Genomic DNA, 17,888 nt, shown 5'->3' on the forward strand with positions numbered 1-17,888 from the left:
GGCAGTGCCTGTCTCACAAGTAGCCATTTTTAAAGTACAGAATTTACAAAGGGGACACATCATATAGAACTACTGGACCCAGTTTATCCATCTCCACAGATCTGCTCAGATAAGGCTGTACTAAGGGCTTTGGCAACCTGACCTGTTTCCTGATCCCCATGGAGCCACTTCTTGTTTCTGCTGTGACAGTAAAACCCCACCATGATGCTATCACATGGGTTAACACCATTGATTCTGTCAGTCCTAACCAGGGGTAAGGACCTTCAGCAGTGGGATGCAGGAGCTCTAACATCTAGGTCTTACCCAGCTGGACCCATAGAAGCCTGGCTTCTTTAGTAGCTACACAGAGAGGCTGATGCTAATGCCCCATAGAGGGATCTTTGAACAGTTAAAGATGGAGCAAAACTGGCATATACATTGTTCATCTTCCCACCCCAATTCCATTGGCATGTTCTGAGAAGTAAGAATCCCATTTTGCCTTACTGGAGACATTTCATATATCTGCACAACTAGGTCTGTTTCCTGTGAAACTATGGCCTTCTTGGTCATGCATAGATTTGAATTTGTCTTCCCCTTTCCTGCCTTTGTTTTTTTCCCTTCATTGATGCTTCATGGGATCAGAAGGTCAGCTTTGTTCTGCAGTAATTCTAGGCATCTAGGCTAAGACAACTGATCATAGAAAGCTGCCCCTTGGGATGAGACTTTGTCTGGAGGTGATTATGAAGGCTATGGTGGGTAGGAACAGTTACTGACGCTTTACTCTAATGATAATTGAGGTATTGGAAATCAGGCATCAGGAGACAATGTGGCTGCTTTCTTGATTGGAGAGAGGGAAGTGGTAATAATAAAGATGGTGGTGAGGAGTGGGATACTTCTTTTGGCCGTAGAGGACTTGTAAGAAGTAAATGAAAGGCTTAGGGCAACACACTGCCCACCGAAATCACACTTTGAAAACCCCCGGAAACCTCTCTGGCAGCTTTAAATTGAACGCTCCCTTCCTTTAGGGAGGGAGGAAAGATTGTATGGAAAAATCATGCACAGTATCTGGTTACCAGCAAGACAGTCGCAAAGGAAACTAAATGCACACCATAGATCCTTTGTGGTAAAGGTGCGAACTGATATAAAGAGTAAGAATGGGGAATTTTTTATCAAAAATTTTTATTTTATATTGGAGTATAATTGATTAACAATTTGTGTTAGTTTCAGCTGTACAGAAGGTGATTCAGTTATACATATATATGTGTCCATTCTTTTTCAGATTCTTTTCCCACTTAGGTTATTACAGAATATTGAAGAGAGTTCCCTGTGCTATACAGTAGGTCTGTGTTGGTTATCCATTTTAAATATAGCAGTGTGTACATGTCCGTAGATCAACACATGTGATAATCTTGACCCTTCAATTCCCAGAACTCTAATGATCAGCGAAAGAAGTCCATTCCTTACCTAACACAGAAGAACAAATGTCCTTTGCCTGGTGATTTTGTAAACACTTCACCTGAACCATGTGTCTTTCAATATGACTTTTTTTTCCCCAAATGGTCTGTGACTCTGTGTCAAACCAGTCAATCCTAAAGGAAACCAACCCTGAATATTCACTGGAAGGACTAATGCTAATTCTGAAGTTCCAATAATTTGGCCACCTTATGCCAAAGAGCCAGCTGATTGGAAAAGACCCTGATGCTGGGGAAGATTGCAGCCAAAAGGAGAAAGGGGCAACAGAGAATGACATAGTTAGGTGGCATCACTGACTCAATGTACATGAATTTGAGCAAATTCCAAGAGATAATAGAAGACAGAGGAGCCAGGCATGCAGCAGTCCATGGAGTCACAAAGAGTCAGACATGACTTAGCAACTCAACAAGAACAACTGTGCCTACTACCTCTTATTGTGACCAGGCTGGGTGACCACACTTAAAGGTCTGAAGTTAAGTGGATGCAATTACTCTAATAGTGATGTTGGACTAAGATTGGGAATCATAGTGTTTGATCCACAGGAATTTGTAGCAATTATGTTTGGAAAAGTAAGAAAAGACAACAGAATGTTTTGATAACTGTGGGGTTGCTTGAGTTGTATAATTAAAAAATCAAAGTCTGGTGAAGTCTGAAGGATGATGTCAACAGCTACAGAAAAAGTTCATCTCCCTCTATTTTGAGATCTAAGTTAATTCCCAGACCCAGAGTCATATGACTGATTGGAAGGGAGGCGTGGTAAGTAGAGGAAAATAAAATGGGAAGGTATTTCCCCAGTCATTCTGCAAAGGGACTCATGGCCAATTTTCAGAACCACCATACCCTGGGGAAAGAAGAGTATTCAAATATTAAAGACCTGTTAGGTACAGAATCTGAGCAGCCATTGATCTAATCAGACCTACAATGCTTTTGTGGTTTCTTGCTAGGAAGGACACTTTAAAGAAATTTAAGGAGATGCAATATATGGAGAGAACTTCCAAGAATGTGGGTGGGGCTAGAATTGGATACCCAGAGTGACTTTGGAAACCAGAGGTTAGGGTTGGTGGAGACAATAATTATATATGCTTAGAGAAGTTAGCAAAGGAAAAAGTATATGGCAAGATGGAAAGCAAGAGAGGAAAAAAAATGTCAAATAGGAAATGGCTTGTCAATTAACATTCTGAAGCAAGATTTCCATTTGTTCTGAGGATTAACTCTTGAGTGTTTATTTCCAGTTGTAGAGCTGTGGAAGACAAGTTCTGCCCACTGAAGTTCATGATCAAAAGACAATTCTTTTTTTCTTTTCTTTTCAAATGGTTTTCGGAAAGAGACTGGAAAGTTTTCTCAGAGTGGGGCTTAGGACAGGGCAAGAATAGATGCCTGAAGTCAAGTTTTGTCTACTGGGAATATGGTGGGAATGGAGAGATAGATTGGTTTAGCTCTCACACTGCCTTCTAGCATTATAGCCTTGGGCAAGTGGGTAAAAACTGGAAGGGGCTTTGGGAGCCATTAAACAGAAAAGGAATTTTGAAGACTTTTTTTAGCCTGAGTTTCCTGAAAAACAGAGCCTGAAGCAAAGTTTACAGGCTAACACTTAATCAAATTATGCCATCCCATGCATAAGCAAGGGGATAAGGGAAGTGATTCAGGGCACAAAGAAAAGGCAAAAGCAAATGTGGAATTACTTTACGCGGATGACCACATCTTCCCAAGAAAATACACCTCTTTGCTTGGTCAAATAAGAGTTTTATAAATTGTTAAAATTAATAAGTGAATTTATCAAAGTCAATATAAAATTAAATTAATTTATATATATTGGTCACATCAGAAAAGTAAATAAATTGAGAAAAAGTGGAAAGGTTGTGTCTATTACACTGTTAGAGCAATCTGCATTCCACCTAATTTCATAAACAGAGTCTAGAATAGACATTTTTACAATCAACTCTAAATTTTCAGTTATGCAGAAATGTTCTTAGGAAAATATTCAAGCAATTTCCCCCAAAAAGATTGCGATGGTAAAGGATGTCCTGTGACCATTTATAGAGCTTTAATAAATTATCCTCTGATGGTTGATAGCTTTGGTTTTCAAGAAAATAGTGTATCTTCCATGATAAGCCATGCTCATGCTCAGTTGCTCAGTCATGTGTGACTCTTTGCGACCCCCTGGACTAACTACAGCCCTCCAGGCTACTCTGTCCATGGGATTTCCCAGGCAAGAATACTGCAGTGTGTTGCCATTTCCTTCTCCAGGGGATCTTTCCGACCCGGGATCAAACGCTCATCCCTCTTGCGTCTCCTGCATTGGCAGGCGGATTCTTTACCACTGGCACTGCCTGGGAAGCGCATGATAAGCCACAAGTAGAACCATCTCAAAGTTGTCTCCAAGTTCTTGATTGAGGCATCTCTCTGGTCTACCTAAATATCTTCATCACACAACCCAAATGAATCTCATCCTTTCATAATTCTCCCCAATATAGCACCTATGTTCTGTTTGGTCCTTCTCCACTTGAACCTCTGACCCATTTCTATGACTTGTTAGTATTTCACAGAGTTTCATGTAACAGAAACCTCTTGAAGTTGAAAGCAATGTGTGTGTCAACAAGAGATTATGATATTGACATAAATATAGACACAGAGATTTAAGTAATTGAAACAAACCATTCATGTTTAAACAACATGAAAATAACAGTTTTACCTCCCTGAGAAATCACTATTGATACAAGTGTTTCCCAGTCTGTTATAAAAGTCATCACCAGCACCAGCTGTCACTTCTTGTGTTCTCCCAAGTAACTGGGTCTATTTTCCTTGATAAATTTGATGATTGTTTTTTAAAGGACCCTCCTTTAAAAGCTGGTAAATTATAGATTTAAAATGTATTTTCAGTTTACCAAACGTTTTCTAGAGTCTAACCAGAGAGTCATGCACTGTTTTTCTAACCAAAATGCTGCATCATTTTAACCTTCAAACAATTTCCCTGAAGAGTGTATAAAAAATCTGGAGTACATATCACTCACATATCACTTGGTGCTCTGTGTTGACCTAAAGGGATGAGATGGTGATGGGTGGGAGGGAGCCTTAAGAGGGGCAGGATATATGTTTATTTCTAGCTGATTCATGTTGTTGTACAGCAGAAACTAACACAACATTGTAAAGCAATTATCCTCCAAATATAAAAAAAAACAAAACTGATGAATCTTAAAAAAAAAAAATCTATAATTGGGAAAAGACTGTGGATACTAAATGTGAAAACTGCCTCAGAATGGGGCACTACCCTGTGAGTGAAATATGACAATTGCAAATGGTTAGCAAAGGACTGGTATCTGTTCCCTTGGGTTTGGAGTTTGCTTTCATTTGTGAACTTATAAGTAATCGTAATTATAATAAAGTAAGTTTTCAAGTAAAAAAAACAAAAACAATTGGAGTACACAAAAAGAACTATCTTGGGAGTTGTTTAAATAGCACCAGCCTTCAGTCACCTACGCCACCTACCTGTATATAAAAGTTTGACACTGAATTGTACACATGTTCATAATAAATGCACAAAGTATTTGGATCTGTGAATTTTTCTTTTTTTTTTCTCTTAGCTAAATATAGTGGGAGTGAAAATATTTATTCAATGAAAATGTCACATTTTGTGAGTCATTCATTCAACAGTTTGGTTAATTTAATTTTGTTGGGCATTTTTATAAATCTGATATATTTACCCAGAGGACTTTTGGCACTGGCAACATATTAAAATCAGTTAAAAAAAAAACACACACACAGAACTATCTAGCCTAGGATGGGGAAGACTCAATTGCATCCAGATGAGGACCAAATCTACTCCATGTTTCCAAAACAAATAAAAATAATTGTGCCAAAAATTAATCCTTTGGAGACTTCTGGAATGTTTATTTATTCCCATTCTAATTACTGTGGCATTTTAGTGACCCTATTTTGCATTATCTATACATTCTCTCAACGTCCTTCTTGTGTAACTTTTTGTTCATTATCCTCCTTATTTCTGAGCCTGATAGTTTTTCTGAACCCACAACTGAAACGGAGAATTGAGGCAAGGATAGAGGGGATTTGAGTAAAGAAAAACCACATGTGTTCCAAACTTAGGTCTCATTTTGGACGCCCAACTAATTTGTTTGGCTCTGGGATCCCCATGCTCTCCTTAATCCAGTGTGCCTCATCAGAGACCCCTCTTTAAACAGTCTCTTGCAGCCTATCTGTCCGAGGCTAGGTGGGCATCTCTGAATGCCTAGTGTTGAGATTCACACATGGGTGACTTCCATGGGAGACAAAGGGAGAGTTTACAGTGATTACATGTTGAACAAAGGGCACAAACTTCCAACTAGAAGATGAATAATTTCCTGAGATCTAATGCACAGCATAGTGATCATAGTCAACAACAGTGTATAACAGACTTTAAGTGCTGAGAGTAAATCACAAAAAAGAAATGATTGTTATGTGACATGATTGAGATGTAAAGTAACACTACGGTAGTAATCATATGATAATATGCTAATGTATGAAATCAACACATTGTGCACCTTAAACTTACACAATGTTATACATCAGTTATATCACAATTTAAATAGAATTGTATTAGTGAATGAATGAACAACTCTTTGAGCCACCCCAGAAAAAAAATTATAGCTTAATTATAGCTTAGTTTGGATTGAGAGAATTATTCCTAAATTTTATTTTATTTTTTATTTTGGCCATTTCCCAAGTTAAACCCAAAGACAAATAATAAACATAGTAGAATAATGTGAAACAAGTTGTAAGGGCAGCTTTCCTAAGGAAGTTCTAGAAATGAGTTGAGAAATGGAGCGTCTTTGGAAGAAGTACACTCATCTAAGGTGGGCCTTGGGAGAGTCAGACTTCACCTCCGAGAATGACTAAGCTTCCATGTCCCCGTTTAGCTAACAAGACCATGGTATGAACCCAGCAGTGATGGTTCTTTTATCCAGACTTAAACTGTGTTTTTTTTTCCTCTGCATGAATTTTGACTTCCTGACATTTCTGCAGATAGTCATGTCCCCAGCACTTTCAGAATCCTCCATAAGTTCAAGGTAGTTCTAAGGATGTAATAAGGTCACTATATTCCTGTGCTGGCAGATTTTTAAATACATTTCTTCATTTTTCAATCGACTAAGTAAGTTTAGAAAAAAGTTATTTACTTTAACCCATGCAAACAGAATTTTGATTTGAAAATAAGTTCATTTGTATCAGTTAAATGAGCTCCGTAATCTACTTTAAATTAGAATGAATTATTTTTAAACCAGAGTAAAAATGCAGACAAAATTTCTATATCTGAATAGAGTTTTCCTATTTCTGTAGCTATTTTTAGCCACTTCTATTTACTATATTGCTTCCCATTTTAGTACCACAAAGCAGGTTGATGTGCCTTATGTAAATGATATGCCGAAGAAACTTACTGTAATTTAAAAAATTCTGTTAGACCTAAATCTGTTACTTTCTACAATGCCAGTCACATTAGGCTAAACCAAAATTCATGTGGCTCCATTTCATCCACCGTTACAAGGAATCTAAAGACTATCCTTATTGCTCTTATTTCCGGTGAGAACTGACTCACTGGAAAAGACCCTGATGCTGGGAAAGATTGAAGGCAAGAAGAGAAGGATAAGATGGTTGGATGGCATCACGGACTCAATGGACAGAGTTTGAGCAAGCTCCGGGGGTTGGTGATGGACAGGGAGCCTGGGGTACTGCAGTCCATGGGGTCCTAAAGAGTCAGACACAGCTGAATGAGTGAACTGAGCTGAACTGAAACAACTAAGGATTTCCCTGGTGGTTCAGTGGCTGACTCTGGGCTCCCAATGCAGGGGGCCTGGGTTCAATGCCTGGTCAGGGAACTAGATCCCACATACCATGACAAAGAGTTCACATGCCGCAAATAACATCCCACATGCCACAACAATGACCGAAATATAATAAAAAAAATATTAAAAAATCCAAACATCTGACATCTAATTTCAGAACATTTAAAAAATTTCTTGAACATCTACTTTGTGCCAGTAACTCCTGTTGAAAGTGACAATGTTAGTCACTCAGTCGAGTCTGACTCTTTGCGACCCCATGGACTGTAGTCCGCCGGGCTCCTCTGTCCATGGGGTTCTCCAGGCAAGAACACTGGAGTGGGTTGCCATTCCCTCCTCCAGGGGATCATCCTGATCCACTGATTGATCCCAGGTGTCCTGCCTTGCAGGCAGATTCTTTATCGTCTGAGACCCCATGGTAGCCATCACCTAATAAATAGTGGATGCTATGAGGCATGGCCCAGATGCCCCTTCAGAACTGGCACACTCATTCCTTTGGTGGCTGGGTACATTGATAACTGTTCTGGAAGCTACTTTCTTCTCTGTAAATTGCCTTTGACCAAAGGAACTGCCCCACTCCAGTTTATGTCTCCTTCCTGGGGGGAACCCATCCAAGAGCTAGACGAAGACCTGCCCCCTGGTCTCACTTTGGGAAAACTGGAGGCCATCCCTGTTCTCAGAGAGCTCCTCCTGGATCAGCTGGGGCCTCTTTTGCTTCTCAGCTCAATGTCTCCCTCTGTCTTACCCTGCCTCTGTCACTTCTGCAAGTGCTATTGCTTGTTCATGCCCGATCAGCCTCCAAGCTTAATCAGTCTCAATATCTTCTCCAGGCAACCAGACCTAAGACCCTCATTTTGTATTAGCACACCATTTGGTGTATTATAGCAATTCAGATACTTTTTTTTTTTGGTTGCACTGGGTGTGAGTTTTCTCTAGTTTCAGCGAGCGGAGCTACTCTTCATTGTGGTGCATGGGCTTCTCCTTGCCATGGCGTCTCTTGTTGTGGAGCACCAGCTCTAGGCACATGGGCTTCAGAAATCGCAGCACGTGGGCTCAGTAGTTGAGTCACAGGGGCTCAGCTGCTCTGCAGCTTGTGGAATCTTCCCGGATCAGTGATCAAACCCATATGTGCTGCACTAGCAGATGGATTCCTAAACACTGCGCCACCAGGGAACTCCAGGCACTTTTTAAAAATAGTCAAGATGAAGATAATAGCTCAGCAGGAAAAAAGCTTTTCAAGGAAAGGGTGCTAAAACTCATGGGACAGTAGAAATGGAGTTGTAACACAGCAACATTCCAGGCACCTGCAGACCGTGCTCTCTAGAAACTGCCATGTGGCAGATGGTCCACCATTTGGCTCCATCCACATCTGAAAATGATTCTTTCTACCAAAATGAATAGAGATTGATGGAGCTCCCCCAATTTCAGGGTGAACACAGAATACAGAAATCAATAAAGAGAAAACTCAGATGACTGAGTCTGAAAATGCAGAACTAACCAAAGAAGGTACTAGAAGACATTTCTGGGTAAAAAGGGAAGTGGGGGTTACGTATTTTATAGAAGCAACACCTCTAGGGACTACAGAGGTTACCTCTTTTTTTTTTAGAACTTTAAAAAAAAGTCTTAATGGGGTTTCCCAGGTGGCGATAAGTGGTAAAGAACCCATCTACCAATACAGGAGACCTAAGAGACATGGGTTGGATCCCTGGGTGGGGAAGATTCCCTTGAGGAGGGCATGGCAACCCACTCCAGTATTCTTGCCTAGAGAATTCCATCGACAGGGGAGGTTGGTGGGCTACAGTGCAAAGGTTGCAAAGAGTCGGACACAACTGTAGCGACTGAGCACACACCCAAAAGTCTTAACAGTGAGTTTTCAGTAACTGTACAGGTAGAGACTGGGATATAAGGACCACTAGGTGAGCAAAAGACTCTCAGGGGTGATATGAGTGTGGACAGCTTGGGGCAGAAAGAAGGGACCCACAGGACCTAAATAATACAGGCAAACCAGAGATCTCTCCTTTTAAAGCAGGTCAGAGGCAATCCCATTCAACCCACCCTTTCAGTTCAGTTCAATTCAGTTGCTCAGTTGTGTCCAACTCTTTGCGACCCCATGGACTACAGCATGCCAGGCCTTCCTGTCCATTATCAACTCCCGGAGTTTACTCAAACTCATGTCCATTGAGTCAGTGATGCCATGCAACCATCTTATCCTCTGTTGTCCCCTTCTCCTCCTGCCTTCAATCTTTCCCAGCATCAGGGTTGTTTCAAATGAGTCAGCTCTTTCCATCAGGTGGCCAAAGTATTGGAGTTTCAGCTTCAACACCAGTCCTTCCAATGAACACCCAGAACTGATTTCCTTTAGGATGGACTGGTTGGATCTCCTTGCAGTCCAAGGGACTCTCAAGAGCCTTCTCCAACACCACAGTTCAAAAGCATCAATTATTCGGCACTCAGCTTTCTTTATAGTTCAACTCTCACATCCATACATGCATACATCCTCAAGAGTTTCTCTGCTCCTTCAAAGGAAAGGATTTGACACTAAGATTAGACAAACCCTTCTTTATATATAAACTCTCTAAATAAGAGGTTATCTTCGCATTTCATTTGTCTCTAGGTCCCATGTCAAGGAACTTCTCTAGAAATTTCTGTGGAGAAACGTTTATATCACTATGGCCTTCACCAAGATTCTGGTGCCTCAGGTGAGTAGGTCCATAGCATCTTTAAATAACTTCGCCCTTAAATGACCTTCCTTCTGTCTGGGGTTGTTACACATAGTATTTTCAGAAGGCTATTCTTTATTGGCTGATTATCTCCTGTTGTGCAGGAGACACTGGGATCCAGAAGAACTCAGATTGGCTTCTGATGCTCCCACCGTCAGATTGGCTTCTGACGCTTCCACGTGGCACTAGTGGTTAAAGAATCCATCTGCCAAGGCAGGAGACATAAGAGACATGGTTCGATCCCTGGGTCTGGAAGATCCCCTGGAGGAGGATGTGGCAACCCACTCCAGTATTCTGGCCTGGAGAATCCCATGGACAGAGGAGCCTGGTGGGCTACAGTCCATAGGGTTGCAGAGTCAGAGGCAACTGAACACATATGCATGCTCCCACGAAACCGCCCCATGGTTTATAGCAAGATAGTCCACAGCTAAGTTTTGGTTTCTCTTTTTGTCTAATATGTATAGTCCAGGTCAGTGTTATCCAATAAAGCTCTGATCTTTATGGAAATATCCTATATTCTTTGCTCTCCAATATGGCAGCTCTAAACCACATATATCTATTGAACACTCAAAATGTGGCTAGTGTAACTGAGCAATTCAACATTAAATTTATATTTGATTAAATTATAATTAATTTTTATTTAATATATCTGAACGTAAGCAGTCACACATGGCTGGTAGCTACCATATTATTCAGCACACATCTTGGTTGACATTTAGATGCTAAAATTTCATATTGCTATTATTCCAAGAAGTTTGGAGATTCTGCCATTGGTACAAATAGCTCTGAAATTCGATGATTTCACTGCATATAAATACTTGTTATGTTGTCTGTATGCTTGATCTGGCTAATAATTCTCTTTTATAACCTAAAACATAAGTTGGCAAACTAAGATCCTTAGGCAAATCCAGTCTGATGCCAGTGTTTGCAAAAAAGAAAAAACCCAACAGTTGTATTGGAACAGTGTCATGCCATTTGTTCCAGCATCGTCTCTGACTGCTCTTGTGCTACCGTGGCAGAACAGGGCAATGTGACAGAGACTGTATGACTGCAAAGCCAAAAATATTGCTATCTGGGTTTTACAGAAAAATATTTGCCTACCATTGATTTACGATAAGGTAAATTTGCTCTTTCACTGAGTGTTATCACAATTGTTTACCCTTTCTGTATTATTTTACTCTGTTTTGGAGGAGGGTTCAGGATGGGGAACACATGTATACCTGTGGCGGATTCATTTTGATATTTGGCAAATCTAATACAGTTATGTAAAGTTTAAAAATAAAATAAAATTAAAAAAAAAAAAAAAAAGACTTCTGTATGGGAATGCTGGGTACCTATTTATTTTTCTCTTCATTTGGGCACCAGTGGAAGGTCATCAGCTCAGTGGGTTAGCCCTTCTCCCTGCCTCATTTTAAATTTTGACTGATGATCTGCCTCAGATGGTGGCCATTCCACTAAGTTGGCCAGATGTTGCAGTAGCCTATTAGTGATTTCAAGGGACTTCAAAATCCTTCTAGGTAATTTTTTTCTTTTTGTCTGTAGGAATATCAAGTCATTGATTTGCCATATTTTTTGAGAAGGGTTTGTTCACAGAGAAAACGATATTAACTGTTGTTTGAAATACAAATATGACATCAGTCTCTCATTTGTAGCAAGGTTTGGACTTGCATAAAAATTTTTACCACATCTTTGGATGCTGATTCTTGAGAGTCCCTTGGACTGCTAGGAGATCCAACCAGTCAATTCTGAAGGAGATCAGCCCTGGGATTTCTTTGGCGGGAATGATGCTGAAGCTGAAACTCCAGTACTTTGGCCACCTCATGCGAAGAGTTGACTCACTGGAAAAGACTCTGATGCTGGGAGGGATTGGGGGCAGGAGGAGAAGGGGACGACAGAGGATGAGATGGCTGGATGGCATCACTGACTCGATGGACGTGAGTCTGGGTGAACTCAGGGAGTTTGTGATGGACAGGGAGGCCTGGCGTGCTGCGATTCATGGGGTCGCAAAGAGTCGGACACGACTGAGCGACTGAACTGAACTGAACTGAACTGAATTATCGAATACTAAATCATGACACTTCTCAAGCCAAAAGCATACTAGCAGGTGACTACTTCAAGAAGGGGGCATAGGTGATTAATTTACATATCAATTGACGAGCTAATATCTAAGAAGTATTAATACATTTTATTAGCACATTAATATGTTTATTATTTTATATAACAATATACTTAATAATGTTGAAGATTTCTTTTTTAATAGTAGGTAAATATGTGCTAACATTTTGGTTTGCACTTTTATGACTGTAATTCCTGTTTGTTTCTGAGTAGTGAAAACTCTGTAGTGAAAACTCTTTGGAATATACAAGCTCATATGCATCCATATGTGGTTCAGCTTTCTGCTGTACTTACCAAGCACAGTCTGATCTTAAAGGAGACGTTGCCTCTGGTAAAAGCAAAGACAAGCCCACACAAAAGGTGCTAAATAATTGGGAACACAAAGATGTCTCTAATTCATTGACAATATTACATTTAATACCTTATTGTATTAAGGCAATACCTTATTGCTGTAGTTGTTACTCACATTGGTTTTCTTTCCTATTTAAAAAACAAGGGGCTTCCCTGGTGGTCCAGTGGTTAAGAATCCACCTGCCAATGAAGGGAGCATGGGTTCAACCCCTGGTCTGGGAAGAGTCCACATACACGGGAGGGGCAACCCAGACCACTCTCCACAGCTACTGAGCCTGCGCTCTAGAGCTCCTGTTCTGCAACAAAAGAAACCACCACAATGAGAAGCCTGCGCACTGCTTTGAAGACCCAGTATAGCTATCAATAAATAAAAAGCATGGCATTTTCTTTAGAAAAACAACCGATCTAAAACAATCTGATATTGCAAACAGTGTGATACTGCAGTTTCAGTCTCCTTGGTTTTCAGAAGAACTCTGCTGGGATGAAAATTGGGTTCTTCAAAATCATAGTTACAGCTTATAACAAATTCTGTGATGCTATATTGAAAACTAGAAGTAGTATAGAGCATAAATATAATTTTGAATGCATATCTGTCTTGTCTGGGCTCCTATAAGAAAAATGGTGTAAAACTGGGTGGGTTATGAACCATAGAAAATAATTTCTCACAGTTACAGAGGCTGGGAAGTCCAAGATCAAGAATTGGTGCTGGTGGGTACCCACTTCCTGGTTCATAGACGGCAGTCTTCTCACTGCGTCTTCACTTAACAGAAGGGGTGAGAGCTCTCTGGGGTCTCTTGATAAGGGCATGAATCCCTTCCATGAGGGCTCTGCCTTTGTGGTCTAATCACCTTCTTAAGTCCCCATCTCCAAATACTATTGCATTGGGGATTCGATTTGAACATGTGTATTTGGGGGAACAAAGACATTCAGTCAATGGCAATCTCCCATGCTGCTGGGTGTCTGTCAAATGGCAGTTTTGCGCACTACTTTCTGCACCAAAATAATCTCTAATGAGATGGGAACTTGGTAGGTGAGCTCTGGTCCTCATATTGCTTCTACACCAGCTATGCGGGTGGGTTACACAGACTTAGCTGGGCACCCAGGTCGTTGGTGAAAATCTGTCAGAATTTTTAACATCTCCTTGACAACATATACCTGATAGCTCAGTTGGTAAAGAATTCACCTGCAATGCAGGAGACCCTGGTTCCATTCCTGGGTCAGGAAGATACACTTGAGAAGGGATAGGCTACCCACTCCAGTATTCTTGGGCTTCCCTGTGGCTCAGCTGGTAAAGAATCTGCCTGCAATTCGAGAGATCTGGTTTCGATCCCTGGGTTGGGAAGATCCCCTGGAGAAGGGAAAGGCTACCCACTCCAGTATTCTGGGCTAGAGAATTCCATGGACTCTATAGTCCATGGGGTCGCAAAGAGTCGGACACAACTTTGCAACTTTCACTTCAATAACAACATATTCGGCTTCCCTGATGGCTCAATGGTAAAAGAATCTACCTGAAATGCAGGATACCCAGGTTCAATCCCTGGGTTGGGAAGATCCCCTGGAGGAGGGCATGGCAACCCACTCCAGTATTCTTGCCTGGAGAATCTCATGAGCAGAGAAGCCTGACAGGCTGCAGTCCATGGGGTCACAAAGAGTTGGACACAACTGAGTGACTGAACACAAACACACAACAATGTATCATTTACTTCTGGCATTTTGTAAGAATATAAATTCTTACTTTACCATTATTTCTCATTTTCCGTCAACACCGTTCTGATCATACCTTTTAGGTGCAGATCCTCTTTGTCCACAGACCCTCTGCAACATGTCTAGGAAAACACGAGGACCTTCATGCTACCTCTCAGAGTCAATTATTGTTTTACAAAGAAAACAGAAACATTAAAAGAGTGTACAATTAGTTAAACTTGAAGACCAACCTATATCTATTTATTCTCTAAGAAACCATAGCACCTAATACTTTCTGAAACTATTGAATTAACATAGAGAATGTCCAATAATCAAGTCTTCCTAGGCTCCTCTAGCACTTTGCCCATAACACTAGCATGGAGCTGCCATCCTGCACTGTGGCTTCTTTACTGAGATCTGGAGCTCTTGACTGTGGGCAGAACTAAAAGACTATTCTACTCATTTCTGCAGGTGGAGTGTTGATAGCAGAGCCATCCCTTTGATCAAGGTCCTCTGTGAAAGGACCCGAAAAGGCAATTGTTCACCTGACCCTCTTAGTCAAGAGTAAATGCCTCTGTAGACCCACCCCCCATCTCTACCACTCCTGGCTTCTGGGGACTTAGCTGAGTAGAAGCATCCTCTGTCAAAGATGTGGATCACTGACTTTCTTCTGGTTTATTCTTTCTTTTCCTTTCTTCTTTCTTTGACTTATACTTATCATCCTAACACTGTAGCTCAGATGGTAAAGAATCCACCCGCAATGCAGGAGACCAGGGTTCGATCCCTGGGTCAGGAAGACCCTCTTGAGAAAGGAATGGCAACCCACTCCAGTATTCTTGCCTGGAGAATTCCATGGACAGAGGAGGCTGGAGGGCTACAGTCCATGGGGTCACAAAGAGTCGGCCACAACTGAGCGATTAACACTACTACTAACACTCCAGCAGCTTCTTTTCATGTTTTTGCTTTCATTATTTTAGTTTTCATTGTCTTCCTCGTTTGAATCTCTAATGGCCTCCTTTTCCCTCATTGTTTTTCAGCCTTTGTAAAGGCCATGGGAGATGGCAAATCCAGCCATCGATCCCCTGAAATGCTTAAAAAAAAAAAAAAAAAAGGGACTACATTTCATCTTTTAACTGTGTTTGGCCATTAAAAGATTGCAGACCCGAGCAAGTCCTCCAGGCCCACTGAACTGCACCCTGGCATCAAGGCCATTGCTGGATTTCGGGAGCTAGGACTCAAATCAGACCAACTACATGTGAGAGTGACTGTACTGCAGTGATGTTGAGCATTTTACCATCACGTGCACATGTTCTCCATGAGCTCACTTTTCACCATCACTTCTACCCACCACACAACAGGGAAATTTCTCTGAGTGCTGGCCCCACCAGCCAGCATTTGTTTCATTTTTATCTTAAAGATACTGTATTTGGTGCTAGCAAACACCATGCCAAGTACAGAAGTGTGGTGGAGGGAGGTGTTAATATGGTCACTGCGTATATATTTTTTTCTTCTCTTTTCTCCCATTTCTCCAATGCCCTCATTAAGTGTTTTACCCAATGTGACTTTGTAAGCCACCACCCATGAATAGTTTCTGGAATGAGGCATGTAGATAAAAAGGAAAGGAGAGAGAAAGAAGAGAGGAAGGACAAAGAGGCCAAGAGTGTGGCATTCTCTCTCCTATTCCAGGGACTTTTCAACATAAAATTCTCCCTTCTTAATCTTTAAATTTTGTTCATTTTTCTAAGATGATGCATTAATGAAAATTATTAAATGTTTAGGTTTTTGATTAATTTCTCTGCCATTATTGTTTTTAAAGATACTTAAGTTATTGGTAGTGCTTTTAAGACAGAGGATGAGATGGTTGGATGGCATCACCAACTCAATGGACATGAGTTTGAGTAAACTCCGGGAGTTGGTGATGGTCAGGCAGGCCTGGCATGCTACAGTCTATGGGGTCACAAAGAGTTGGACATGACTGAGAGACTGAACTGAACTGAAGATAACAAAGTGTATCACTCCTAAAATGAAATTTTCCAAAATATCTATGGGAAGCTTCAAATTAGATCCCATTTAGCTTGAATGTTTCTGCATTTTCTTTTAAATGATGTCCTTTATTGTGATTGCTTTAATCATACCTTCACATTGAGGTGAATCTCACGGTACTGCAAAGCCTGGGTTATCTGGACCACATCCAGCACCCATAAGCTGCCACTCTGGGGTGAAGGGCAGGCACTATTTCAACAGAGCAGAGCAAAACTGAGAGTAATTTTAGCAGAAAGTGAATGCTCCTTCATCTCACTGCAGTTACGTCCAGACAGGAATCATTCATGCTGGCCCTAAGCCAGGCATCCAAGTTGACTTGACAATCATGCTCAAATGCCAAGGAAACTTTTGTAACCTCACAAGTTCAGAAGCTTCATTTTCTCATTCCAAGTTTTCTGAAAAGTTGGCAATCAGCTTCTGAATCATTCGCTCTGTTTACCAGCACGGCTTTGCAATAAAGTCCCTCTTAAAGAAGTTTAAAAGTAAAAATGTAAACTTTTATCCTTGGAAAGTGATGAGGAAAAAAAAGGAAAAGGTGAGGTTAGCTATTGACATCATTTGTGGGCCCAAAACCTAGCCTTTGTTAACTTTTCTTTGCTTGACATTCTTCAACGATATTTTAGTTTCCCAAACTCTCTAAGATCCTTCTCACAGCAGGGCCTTCTGGCAGTTTCCCACTATGTTTCTCTGGCTGAGTCTTGCCCTTCAAGTTTCACTCACATGGACCTTTCTATAGCCCTAAGACTAAGTTAGGGTCTTCTGTAATATGCACCCATAGAAACCTGTGCTTTCGTTTTTAGTATCTGTTACTATCATGATTCTATATTCAATGATGCCTTTAGGTTATCCATGGAAGTAACCATATCACTTGGGCTTCCCTGGTGGCTCAGTGGTAAAGAACTTGCCTGCCAATTCAGGAGACTCGGGTTCGATCTCTGGGGCGGGAAAATCCATTGGAGAAGGAAATGGCAGCCCACTCCAGGATTCTTGCCTGAGAAATCCCATGGACAGAGGAGCCTGGTGGGCTACAGTCCATGGGGTCACAGAAGAGTTGGACATGACATCAACTAAGCAACAACAGCAAACCACATCACTTACCACAGAGCCTGGGAGGTAGTGATTCCGCGATAAGTGAAAATCAACCCTGGGAATGTCTACAACTGGAGATGAGTGGGGGAAGAAGGAAGAGGTAAGGCCACTACATTGGAACTTCCCCAGCAGTCCAGTGGGTCCAGTGGTTAAAACTCCACCTCCCAATGCAGGGGTTGTGTGTTCAATCCCTGGTCGGGGATCTAAGATGCCACAGATCAGATCAGATCAGTCGCTCAGTCGTGTCCAACTCTTTGCGACTCCATGAATCGCAGCAGGCCAGGCCTCCCTGTCCCTCACCAACTCCCGGAATTCACTCAGACTCACGTTCATTGAGTCAGTGATGCCATCCAGCCATCTCATCTTCTGTCGTCCCCTTCTCCTCCTGCCCTCAATCCCTCCCAGCATCAGAGTCTTTTCCAATGAGTCAACACTTCGTATGAGGTGGCCAAAGTACTGGAGTTTCAGTTTTAGCATCATTCCTTCCAAAGAAATACCAGGACTGATCTCCTTCAGAATGGATGCCACAGGGTATGGCAAAAAAAAAAAAAATTGACTACCACATTCTATAAGTATTCATCAAACAATGATTATTTCAGACACTCTG

Source organism: Bubalus kerabau, chromosome 18 (assembly GCF_029407905.1).
Source record: "Bubalus kerabau isolate K-KA32 ecotype Philippines breed swamp buffalo chromosome 18, PCC_UOA_SB_1v2, whole genome shotgun sequence".
Taxonomy (NCBI): domain Eukaryota; kingdom Metazoa; phylum Chordata; class Mammalia; order Artiodactyla; family Bovidae; genus Bubalus; species Bubalus kerabau.